The sequence below is a fragment of the Erpetoichthys calabaricus genome, chromosome 8 (genome assembly GCF_900747795.2).
Source record: "Erpetoichthys calabaricus chromosome 8, fErpCal1.3, whole genome shotgun sequence".
Lineage (NCBI taxonomy): Eukaryota > Metazoa > Chordata > Cladistia > Polypteriformes > Polypteridae > Erpetoichthys > Erpetoichthys calabaricus.
Window position 1 is genome coordinate 38,641,053 of NC_041401.2, and position 10,268 is coordinate 38,651,320.

The following is a 10,268-nucleotide window of genomic DNA, read 5'->3' on the forward strand; positions in this document are numbered from 1 at the left end:
AACTGCTCCATCTGTACAGCTTCCCTCTCTCCTAATTTTTCAGTCTCCTCTGCTCTGCCCAGACAAATAGCATTCCTTATTAAGATCCCAAAAATGATGTTCCTATCCAACACAATTGTATTTTACCAATACACACCATTGCAGCACTGACACTACATTCAACAAGAACTACATTATATGTATCAGAATTGTCAGGGAAACAATGCACATTTATCATCCTAATAACCGCCAGTGTTAAAAAACAAATGTATTACATAAAAAATTTCACGATCAGAAAACAAAAACAAAAAAAAAAGTCAAATGTGTTTAATACACATTTGAAAAAAATGTACCCCCTTGCTGTTCTACAAAACTTCAAAGCTGTATCTTATGCAGTTTTTCAATTTAATCTAGTGTATTTTCCTTCTCTTGGTTTAGAGAGGACTAGAAATAAATACAATTCCTTTTGTGCTGAGTAACATTCCCCCCAATGAAAGAGTGTAGGGTTTTGGCAATCTAGACATTTTCTGCCCCACTGGAGCTGTGGAAAAGTTAACATCTGAGCCAAGATTTGCATACAGATAATTCAATTGCCACAGAAACTGCAAAGTCTTACTTGAAAGCAGTGTTAATTGTGAGTTATGAAAGCAATGCATAGAAAACAAATCCTTTTTTCTTTGAATAATTTTATTGAAATCACACAACATTCCATACAAATAGATCAATTTTGCAAGAATAAGATTGAAAACAAATCAACCCCCACCCCTGAGAAAGAGAGCATGGGCAGCAGAATAAAACTTAAACCTAGTAAAAATAAGTAAATAAATGAGGAAGAAAAAGAAAATGGGGAGGGAATCTGCTTCCTCATTGCTTTAAAAGCTTATTCTAGAATGTTATTGATAAGATCCTACCAGATTTTGAAAAATTTCTGCACAGATCCTCTAAGTGAGAATTTTTTCCAATTTCAAATAATATATAACATCAGTTACCCACTGACTTAAAAGGGGAGAGTTAGGATTCTTCCAGTTTAGCAAGATAAGTCTGCATGCCAATAATGTAGCAAAGGCAATCACAGTTTGTTTGTCCTTCTCCACTTTAAGCACATCTGGGAGTACACCAAACACATCTATTAGTGGATTAGGAGGGATTATGACCCCAAGGCTGTCTGAAAGGCATTTAAAAATTTTGGTCCAGAATGACATTAATTTGGTGCAGGTCCAAAACATGTGACCCAGTGTGGCTGGAACTTTATTGCAGCGTTCGCAGGTTGGATCTTGCCCTATAACCATTTTGGACAATTTCTAGCGAGACAGATGTGCTCAATATATAATTTTGAGTTGAATAATTGTATGGTTTGCGCATATGGAGCTCGAGTGAATTCTCTGCTTTGCTACCTTCCACTCTTTTTCTGAGACGTTGAGTGAGAGATCCTTTTCCCACTTACTTCTTGGATCTTTGAAAGGGAGGGACTGCAAAATGGTTTTATATATTGCAGAGATGCTGTCTAAGTCCTTAAAACTGATCAATATTTTTTCCAGCATAGAGGGAGGTGGGAGGTGAGGAAAATTGGGCAGGTTCTGTTTAACAAAGTTTCTAATTTGAAGATGGTGAAAGAAATGTGTTGCTGCAAAGTTAAATTTAGAATGTAATTGTTAGTAGGATGCAAATACGTTGTCTATGTACAGATCTCTAAGTGATTTAATCCCAAAGGTTTTCCAGACACTAAAAACTTCATACGTTTGCCAGGGTTGAAAAAGGTGGTTCTCGTACAGAGGTGCCGCCGATAAAAGATTCTCTATCTTAAAATGCTTCCTACATTGGTTCCATATTCTGAGTGAGTGAAGTGCAAATCCTTTTTTCTGAGCTCACAATTTAGGATTTACTCAGCTGGGGTCTGTTCCTGCTATATTCAATCCTAGGAAAATCCTTACAGAAAGAGGGAGAATTTGCAGTTTGTACAGTGACCAGTTAATAAGAATCACAGTTATGGAGTCGGCACACAAAACCTTCGACTCCAACTCCTATTACTCAATTTCTGGTACTGTAGATTTTGACTCCTCTATTTGTAATTATACCAATATATTTACTATGTTCATTGAAAGAATACAACATCCAAGATACATGTATTTCATCACTATAACATGAATCATCAAGCGACTTTTTATCACTCTAACCTGTTAAAGTTCAGGCTTAAGGCCCTTAGCAATGACATTGTAGCTTATAAACACTGAGTAACATTAAACAAAAGACTAAACTTAAAAAATTTAAAAATAAAATATATTTTAACAAAAAGTACAGAAAAAAAGCATAAAATTTCCAGTTTCACATATACCAATTTGATTAACACATTATATTACAACTAGCCAACCCGCGGCGTAACATACGCCGCATAATTATGTATTGATGGGTGACCATTTCCTGAACGACACAGTTGTCCAAATGGGGTGGGTTTGTGGATACCACTGTGAGTGAATGAAAAGATGGACCTCTGGAGAGAGCAATATATAATTGTCCGTGACTGAAAGAGGGATCGTCTGTGACGAAGAAGGCCACGCTGGTGAAAGTTACTTCGTCAGTAGGGATAAGTGTCAGTACTTGTAGATTAAGGTGTAGCAAGTCCTCGTTGTTGACGCTTAATATAGCTTGCGTACCGAGATGTTCCGGAGTCACAGTTGAGAAACACTTTTTTAATGTCTTTTAAGCACAGGGGGAAAAATGAACACGTGAAACATCCGTAATGTAATAAGCCACCAAGAAAAGTAACATTGCAACAATGCTATCTACGACCCGATCTCTGTAAACAGAAGTGAAAACAAAATCGAGCCCGATGCATTCTTTAACTGCCTTGTGGCGCTGTAGTAGTGCTGCTGCTTTGCAGTAAGGAGACTGTGGAAGATTGTGGTTTCGCTTCCCAGTTCCTCCCTGTGTGGATAGCACTTTGAATACTGAGAACACCGCTATATCAGTGTAACGAAGTATTAACAGGAAAGTGTCTTCGTGTAATAGTAAAAGGCAAATTATCCGCGACAAACAGTTTTACACGCTGCATACCAACCCGCGGCATAGTATACGCCGCTTTTTAAATGTTTTTAAAGCAGAGGGAAAAAAATGAATATTTGCAAAATCCGTAACGCTGCTTTCAGTAAGTTCAATGCACACGCGTTTAATTTTTCGGCCATTTTTTGCCAGCCGTCTTTTCTGGTTTGGGCTGCTTTTGCAGTGTTACCGCTTGTGCATATTAAATCTTGAAATCCTTCGAGTAACTAATTAACTAACTAACACCAACCCACCCACACACACAGCTTGTGTGAAACAAATGCGCCCGTACTTTCATAATTTTGTTGCAGCCTATAGTGGAGTCAGGCACAGAGAAGGTCAGCTGCTGAGAGAGCGTCTCGACTGTTGCAGGGCCTGCATCGGTGAAGCAGGTGAGACGCTAATGAAACAGAGGCACAGGGCTTATTGGTTTTTAAAGACTGCTTCCTTCATTGTGTTTTAGCCTCAGTTTTAAAGGATTGTTTTAAGGATCCCATGGGAAAGCCCTCGCAAACTGTTTTAGGTGGGTGGGGAAACGTTTTCCGTGTTCCTGCAGGACCATCTAAGAAGACGCATGTTTGTCGCGGATGCGGTGGGGGGAATAAAGAGTGTTGGTGGGCGGGGAAACGTTTTCCGTGTTCCTGCAGGACCATCTAAGATGACGTATGTTTGCCGCGGATGCGAATTGCTGTATGTAGCGTGTAAAACAGTTTGCGATGTTGCACGCGGTCATGCGTCGTAACCGAAAAGTCAACATGACACAGACCTGCATGTGGACTGTAGCACAGACAAACAGAAATGACGGCGTGTTTTCCGAGGTGTCGCGTCCGAGTTGGTGGACGTGGATCTGCAAGTTTTCATCGTATCCAATGGTCTTAGAGTTGGTGGGCGTGGCTCCTTCCTGCGTGCTTTCATGGGTGTGGGCGTGGCTCCTTCCTGCGTGCTTTCATGGGTGTCGTGCCGCTCTGGCGGTGGCTTAGAGAATTATATATATAGATAATAATAATAATAATAATAATTCATTACATTTATATAACGCTTTTCTCAGTACTCAAAGCGTTATCCACACAGGGAGGAACCGGAAAGCGAACCCACAATCTTCCACAGTCTCCTTACTGCAAAGCAGCAGCACTACCACTTAGAGTCATAGTTGGTACATTTTTACCAGCCTCAACTCCAGTAACTCAGTAATTGCTTCCGACTCCCAACTCCACAACCCTGTTCAGAATCTAGCCCGTTCTCTAGCAGCTGCAATGAAGTTGACCTAACCACCTTGATACAGTCTGAAGAATACAAGTTTCACATTTCATCTCAGGTTAATGTTTTAATGTTCACTTTCACACATCTGTCCACAGGACATCTTGACATGGCTTTGAAACGTGGATCATAATTGTGCATTTGTGAACAGATATAAATTCTGACATGTCATTAATCACAATATTTTTGATTTTTATAAGATGAATAAAGGATCAACTTCCAAAAACATATGTAGCTGCAAGTGAGCAAAAGCAGTTGTCCATTTAATTTAATTTTTTGTACAATCAACATCAAAAGTTAATCGGAAGAGACCTTTAGAACCTTTCACCTTTAATGTACTAATTTGAACAAGATTATTGTGAAAGAATTAATCTTTACCATTTAACTATAGCAGGCCTACTTCTTTGAGGGCTCATTTTTTATTACCTTTGAATTCCAAAGAAAGAAAAAGATTACTTAAGTTCTGGAAGCTGATTTTGCTGAGGATATAGTTTTGAGCTTATACAGGCATGAATCAAGCTCTCAAAAGAACTGAAAAATAAGACACCTACTGAATGTGTTTGCACTAACAGAGGGTAACTAGATCCCACTTTCACTTTGTAGTGGCGGCTCTCCGATTTCACAGGAGGAACATTTGGGGAAGGTCTTCCACTGTTATAGATAGGTATTAGAGAACTGTAAACAGTACCCATTTTCATTATAACCAGTTTTACTTTGACTCCAATCTTAATTAAGCAACCTGCCATTTCCTATTTTCTACAATAATTTTATCAATACAGAAATTCACAAAAAGGCTTATTTACATCACATTTGTGTGAAAATGTAAGAATTTGTTGTTTGTTTTTATTTACTGCATCCTGGTTATGTTAGCCACTGCTTGATTATGGCCACATGACTAGAAATGCCACTAAACCAGCTCTCCTACATACAATTAGGATGAAACAGAGTTAAAGCAGATATTGCTGCTACCCAATAATTCTAGAGTACTTGGTGTGAATCCTGGCTCAGCAACCCTCAGCACTGTTCAAAACAGAGAAATAAAAATGGCTTTAGAAGGTTTAATAAGTTGAGCTTTGAGTTCAGAGGAGTTTGCACAAACTTTTATTTGCAAAGGTCTGTACAAAAGGTGACCAAGGGCAAGAATGTTGAAAGATTAAAATGAGTGTAGAATGCATTCCAAACAGCAAAAATAACAAACACTTTCCAAGGAACTCTCCTAAAGAGCATGCTGGGAATATTTATTTTCAATCATCATTTGGTGTTTTCTTTACTCTCATTTCCATCTGCATGGGAGGCAATAACATTCTAATTCAGAAAGTTAAATTAGTTTATTGGTGTCATGGCTAACTGAGCAATTCATATGACAGATTAAATAACTTTATACCTACTGGACATCCATTCACCCCTCCCAATCATTTTTCCTACTTGCAATGTTTAATAACTCCAAACCTCCATCTTTGTATTTTCTCTGATCACTCCCCAAGGAATTCTTAAACTTATAGTCAGTGAATTGGAACATCCCAAAAATCATATGAACTGCACCTAAATAAATCAGTAGCTGAAACTTTACCAAAAAAACACAAATGGGAAACGTTTCTATCCAAAAATATCAAGCACTGTTCCTTAAAGACAATTTCTCAAACTCCATAGTGCCTACGCCATTCCTTAGGCCTCATGGAGCTCACTGGTCTTCAGATATTTAAGAGGACATCAACTTTAGGTCTGGTAGAAATATACGTCTTTACATTATCAAATGAAAATACAGAAGGACTCATCAAATATTTATTTATGCATTTACACCTTTTTTTGCCTAATACTATAAAAAGGGTACTATTATTGACTCTGAAGATCCCATTGATCAATGTCTTTGACTAGAATGGAGCAGTTCATGTTTTCTTTCCTTTTTTTGTTCTGATTATTTATTTTTCCATGGGCAATTGTTTTTATTACGGACTTCCTTAAGTGTGCCGATATACAGCTGAACATTTACGGAGAGCACTGCGCCCTTTAATTCATTACATTCTTCCCAAATTGTGTTTTTGAAAGCAAACACTTTACATTATAAACAGGGTTCCCACACAATAACATTTTTATGCAGAGTATAACCGATAGGAAGTATTGCTTATACACTTAATTATATATACATACCTAGATGTATAGCGTACAGGTCTTTCCCTCTGCTTAAATGAAATTAAAAATGACAAAAAAAGTCAAGTACAGTATATTATTACTTTGTGATCAGTTACAGATATTTTAAGGTAGTTAATTCTTTGACCGATAGTACAGTCGCACAATAGTTAGTAATGCTACCTCACTGAGCCATGGTCTTAAATGTTGCCCTTGTTTGCGATTTGTGTTATTTTTCTCCTTCTCCAGGTGTATAATTTTTTTTTCCCTTTAGTTACTCTGCCCTTCTTTCCACATCTTAAAGACATGCACTTTAGGTCAACCAACATTTCTGTATTAGCCCCCTCGTGAGTGAGTGAGTTCATGTGAGCCAACTAAAGCAGTGAATTTAAACTCTGTTGATGGTTGGTTACTGCCTTGCAACCGACAGACTTCAGCCCCCTTAATATTGTTATTTTCATATGAAAACACAGTCACTGATCAATAGAAAAAAACTAAATGATGTCAATTTAACTCTGATATTTGTCCTTGGATATTGACAAATCACTAGTTCTGGCAATGATACAAATTCTCGTGACAGCAACGTGAAACTGTTAACTAAACTCTGATGGCTTGAGCTTAAGTATTGTTGAAACCTTTTGAAAGACTAGGTTTATCAACAGCACTGAACCGTCATTAAAATCTCCAATTTTCACAGTATGAACGTCTTTCTCCACTCTATAATGGAACATTACTAATTTACTTACTAAAGCAGGAATGTCCTTTTTACTTAAAGCACTGTAAGGTATAGTCTTTTTCTTTCTGAGTACATTAATGGTTATGGTTCGGAGTATATACTAATTAAAATATATAGACCGCCTTGTAAATCTCAAGACAAAACTAATGTAGGCAGTAAAAACGTTTGCAAAAGGGTCTTTTTACATTCTGGAATGATCTGCCTGCCTATGTAAGAGATAGCCCTCATCTGTACCAGCACCTGAATCATGGCTAAAGAGTAACTATCTTCAGTATAGGGTTCTTCCATCCTGGACTCAGAAGCAGACCCAAAGCATATTGGAGAAGTGACTTTATCAATGTGAAAACCCAGCACTGGACAAACACAAGATATCACAGCATGAATTAAACATTATCATCATTTTGACTTCTGCAGGACAGACTGATCTAGGTACTCAAGATATTTACTGTTTTTTCAAAAAGAACCCAAACCCAGAGGTTCATTTTCCTAGCATTCCAGTTGAACTACAAATTGTTTCGTTCTCCTTTGTTGCCACCTGGTGTTAAAAACATGAAGCATTTAACAAAGCAATCTGGGACTGAAAAAAAAAAAAAAAACCCTGTCAGATGGAGTAGTACAATTGGCACAAAAAGTGGCACAAAAAACAGGGGGCATTTAAGTAAAATCTGATGATTCTAAAACCTAGATTCACTGGTCTAGAATAAGGCCAAATAGGTTATCTTTAGTACTGTGTAAAACCTTCACTGTTGTTGATATAACTGGATATGCATTGTGGCAGGCAGTAGATCCACAGTTTGCCAGCTCCTCTTCCACAGAGGGTTACAGAATTGGTCTACAGAATGTACATAGCTGATGGAAGAACCTACCATAAATGCTATATATGAGACAAGTCCAGTCTGCATCATCTCCATATATGAATCCAATTGTCAACAGTTCTAAGGTTGGGTCTCACTGAAGAAAATGTTCTTATACCTATCCACATCAGGCCTTGTTACTAAAGTTTAGCAAATTGAGACAATGTGAGCTACAAGGAGACACCAAATATGTAATAAAATGTGACTTGCACCCCAACGATACAAGTTATTGCCTTAAGGTATGACTTACCAGCCAGTCATTGGTGAACACAATGTCCCTATAGGCGGTAAGTTAATTGTATGAGCGATGCTTCACATGATGTTAAAGTCTTCTTACTGTGCAGAATCAACAACACAAACATTATGAAGTCACCATGTTTGCACTCTGTCAGATTATTGATGTTTTACAGTTAAGCAGATAAACAGTCTTCTATTGGGGGTGATGAATATAACAGACATATGTTACTATGGTGCTCTCCCCTGTCAGTTCCAATGCAAATACAGGGTTCAACAAACGTGTGTCAGTACTGTTATACAAGTCAGTTGTGTCACAGTTTTGTTACTCTTGTACATGATTGTATCCTGGCTAGTGCTGCAAAAATCAGGATTTTTGTAATGAATAAACCACCCCACCCCCATGTGCAAACTGTACATTACTCCCAATTGAGAAGTGCAATATATGTACAAACTAGACCAGTAATCAAAGCAAGCTATAAACAACCAGAGCTCTAAAAGTAAGTTTGTACAACAAGCAGGCTTTAGTTGCTGAAATCTGCTTTGCATGCATAGCACCCAGAAACTCCAACTTAACAAGGTAGAAGGTGGGGTCTGACAACTAATCTGGTGAGGCAGGTACAGTTAGGGTTGACAAAAGACAGCACTTCTTAATTTCTTCTACAGTGCAATACATCTTTTTGCTTGTTTATATCACTCATACCTGCACCGCATAATGCAAACTTTGTACATCAGAAAGTTTAAGGGTACATGCAAAACACCTCCTTTATAGGTTTCAGAAATTGCGTGTGCAACCTATTTCTTTATCGTCCACAACAACTGTTGCCATATCAAACCACCAATCTTAAATAAATAAACAAAATCCGCGACGACTTTTGTCCTACAGCAACAAAATGAAAAACATCGCCACCCAAAATTTCCGCTTGGAAGTGGAAAGCCTGCTTGAGGGAAAACAAAAAACTTTGGTGTAAGTCAACAAGTGGTCTATGTGAGGCGCCGCTAGGCAGCTTCACTCTGTTGGTATGAGGTGAAAAACAACGAAAGCGCTCGATCCGGACTTTTTAAAATTACTTTGTATGACACTTTGTGATGCTGCGCTTTATGAGAGTCGCTATATACAACAACCATTGAAAAACTGGCATGACGTCACTGTCGCCTCTCCGGTACCTGCACAGGTCTTAAACATCTTACTTAAACCCCATGCTGCAGTGACGGTTTATACAGCAAGCACCCGGCTCCAGCACGGAGATCAAGGCGCTCGTGATGCTTACACTACGCTTAGATTTTTTTTAGAGCTTCTTTAAATGACGGGCATTTAAAACCCTTCCGATAAAACTTGCACAGCTGCCACATGTGGCGCGTTTACTGTGAAACTTACCGGTTAAACACTTAAATTCATTTTTAAATCTCTTCACTTTTAAGGGTGTGCGTCGCAACACCGCGAGTTTGAAGCGTGCACTTAAAGTCAAGCGAATTACTGGTGACGAACCTCACGCTTTCCTCTTGTATACCTGCTGCAGGATTGTAGAAAAGGTAGCAATGTAAAGAATCACTTACCATGAAATGCACAAGCCGTCTTATCGCGTCGTATCGTGCCAAATCAAACCGAGAACCATCCACCCGAGTTTGGAGCATCAGTCGGCGCGCGCCACACGAGCGAATAGCCCCAGCACCACACTTACTTACGTGCGTGCGCGCGCCCAGGGTGGGGAGAAGGGGCGGGGTCAAGGTAGTGCGCCTTTCGCTTTTTTATGGTCCAGTACTTCAGATTTTTCAGTCACCCTCGGCCTTATTAGGAAGTGATCTGATCTCTTTCTTTCCAGCATCTGTGTTAAATTTCAAAGGGAGAGAGAGGGAATGACGTGAAGCGGTTATGACAAGTGGACTTGTTTTGAGACTTTATCACAAAGACTCCCTCGACACCCTAAGCAGCGCGGCACCGCTAATTAAAGTGCTCAGTGGAAATCCGCCGCTCTTACAACACTTGCAAGACTTTCAACGCCAGAAGAAATAAAAAGAAAAAAAAAGTCCTTACAGTCGAGTAC

The 10,268-nt window shown here is 38.8% G+C and overlaps 1 protein-coding gene across 2 annotated transcripts in view; it reads right to left on the reverse strand.

Moving 5' to 3' along the window:
• The window catches only part of mylka (myosin, light chain kinase a), a 260,728-nt gene extending 250,748 nt beyond the window's left edge, over window positions 1-9,980 (reverse strand). For both annotated transcript variants that reach the window (XM_028806474.2, XM_028806473.2), the window contains exon 1: window positions 9,781-9,980. The gene's annotated coding sequence lies outside the window, so the exon portion shown is untranslated. The remainder of the gene's footprint in view (window positions 1-9,780) is intronic.
• Between the last annotated feature and the right edge of the window lie 288 nt (window positions 9,981-10,268).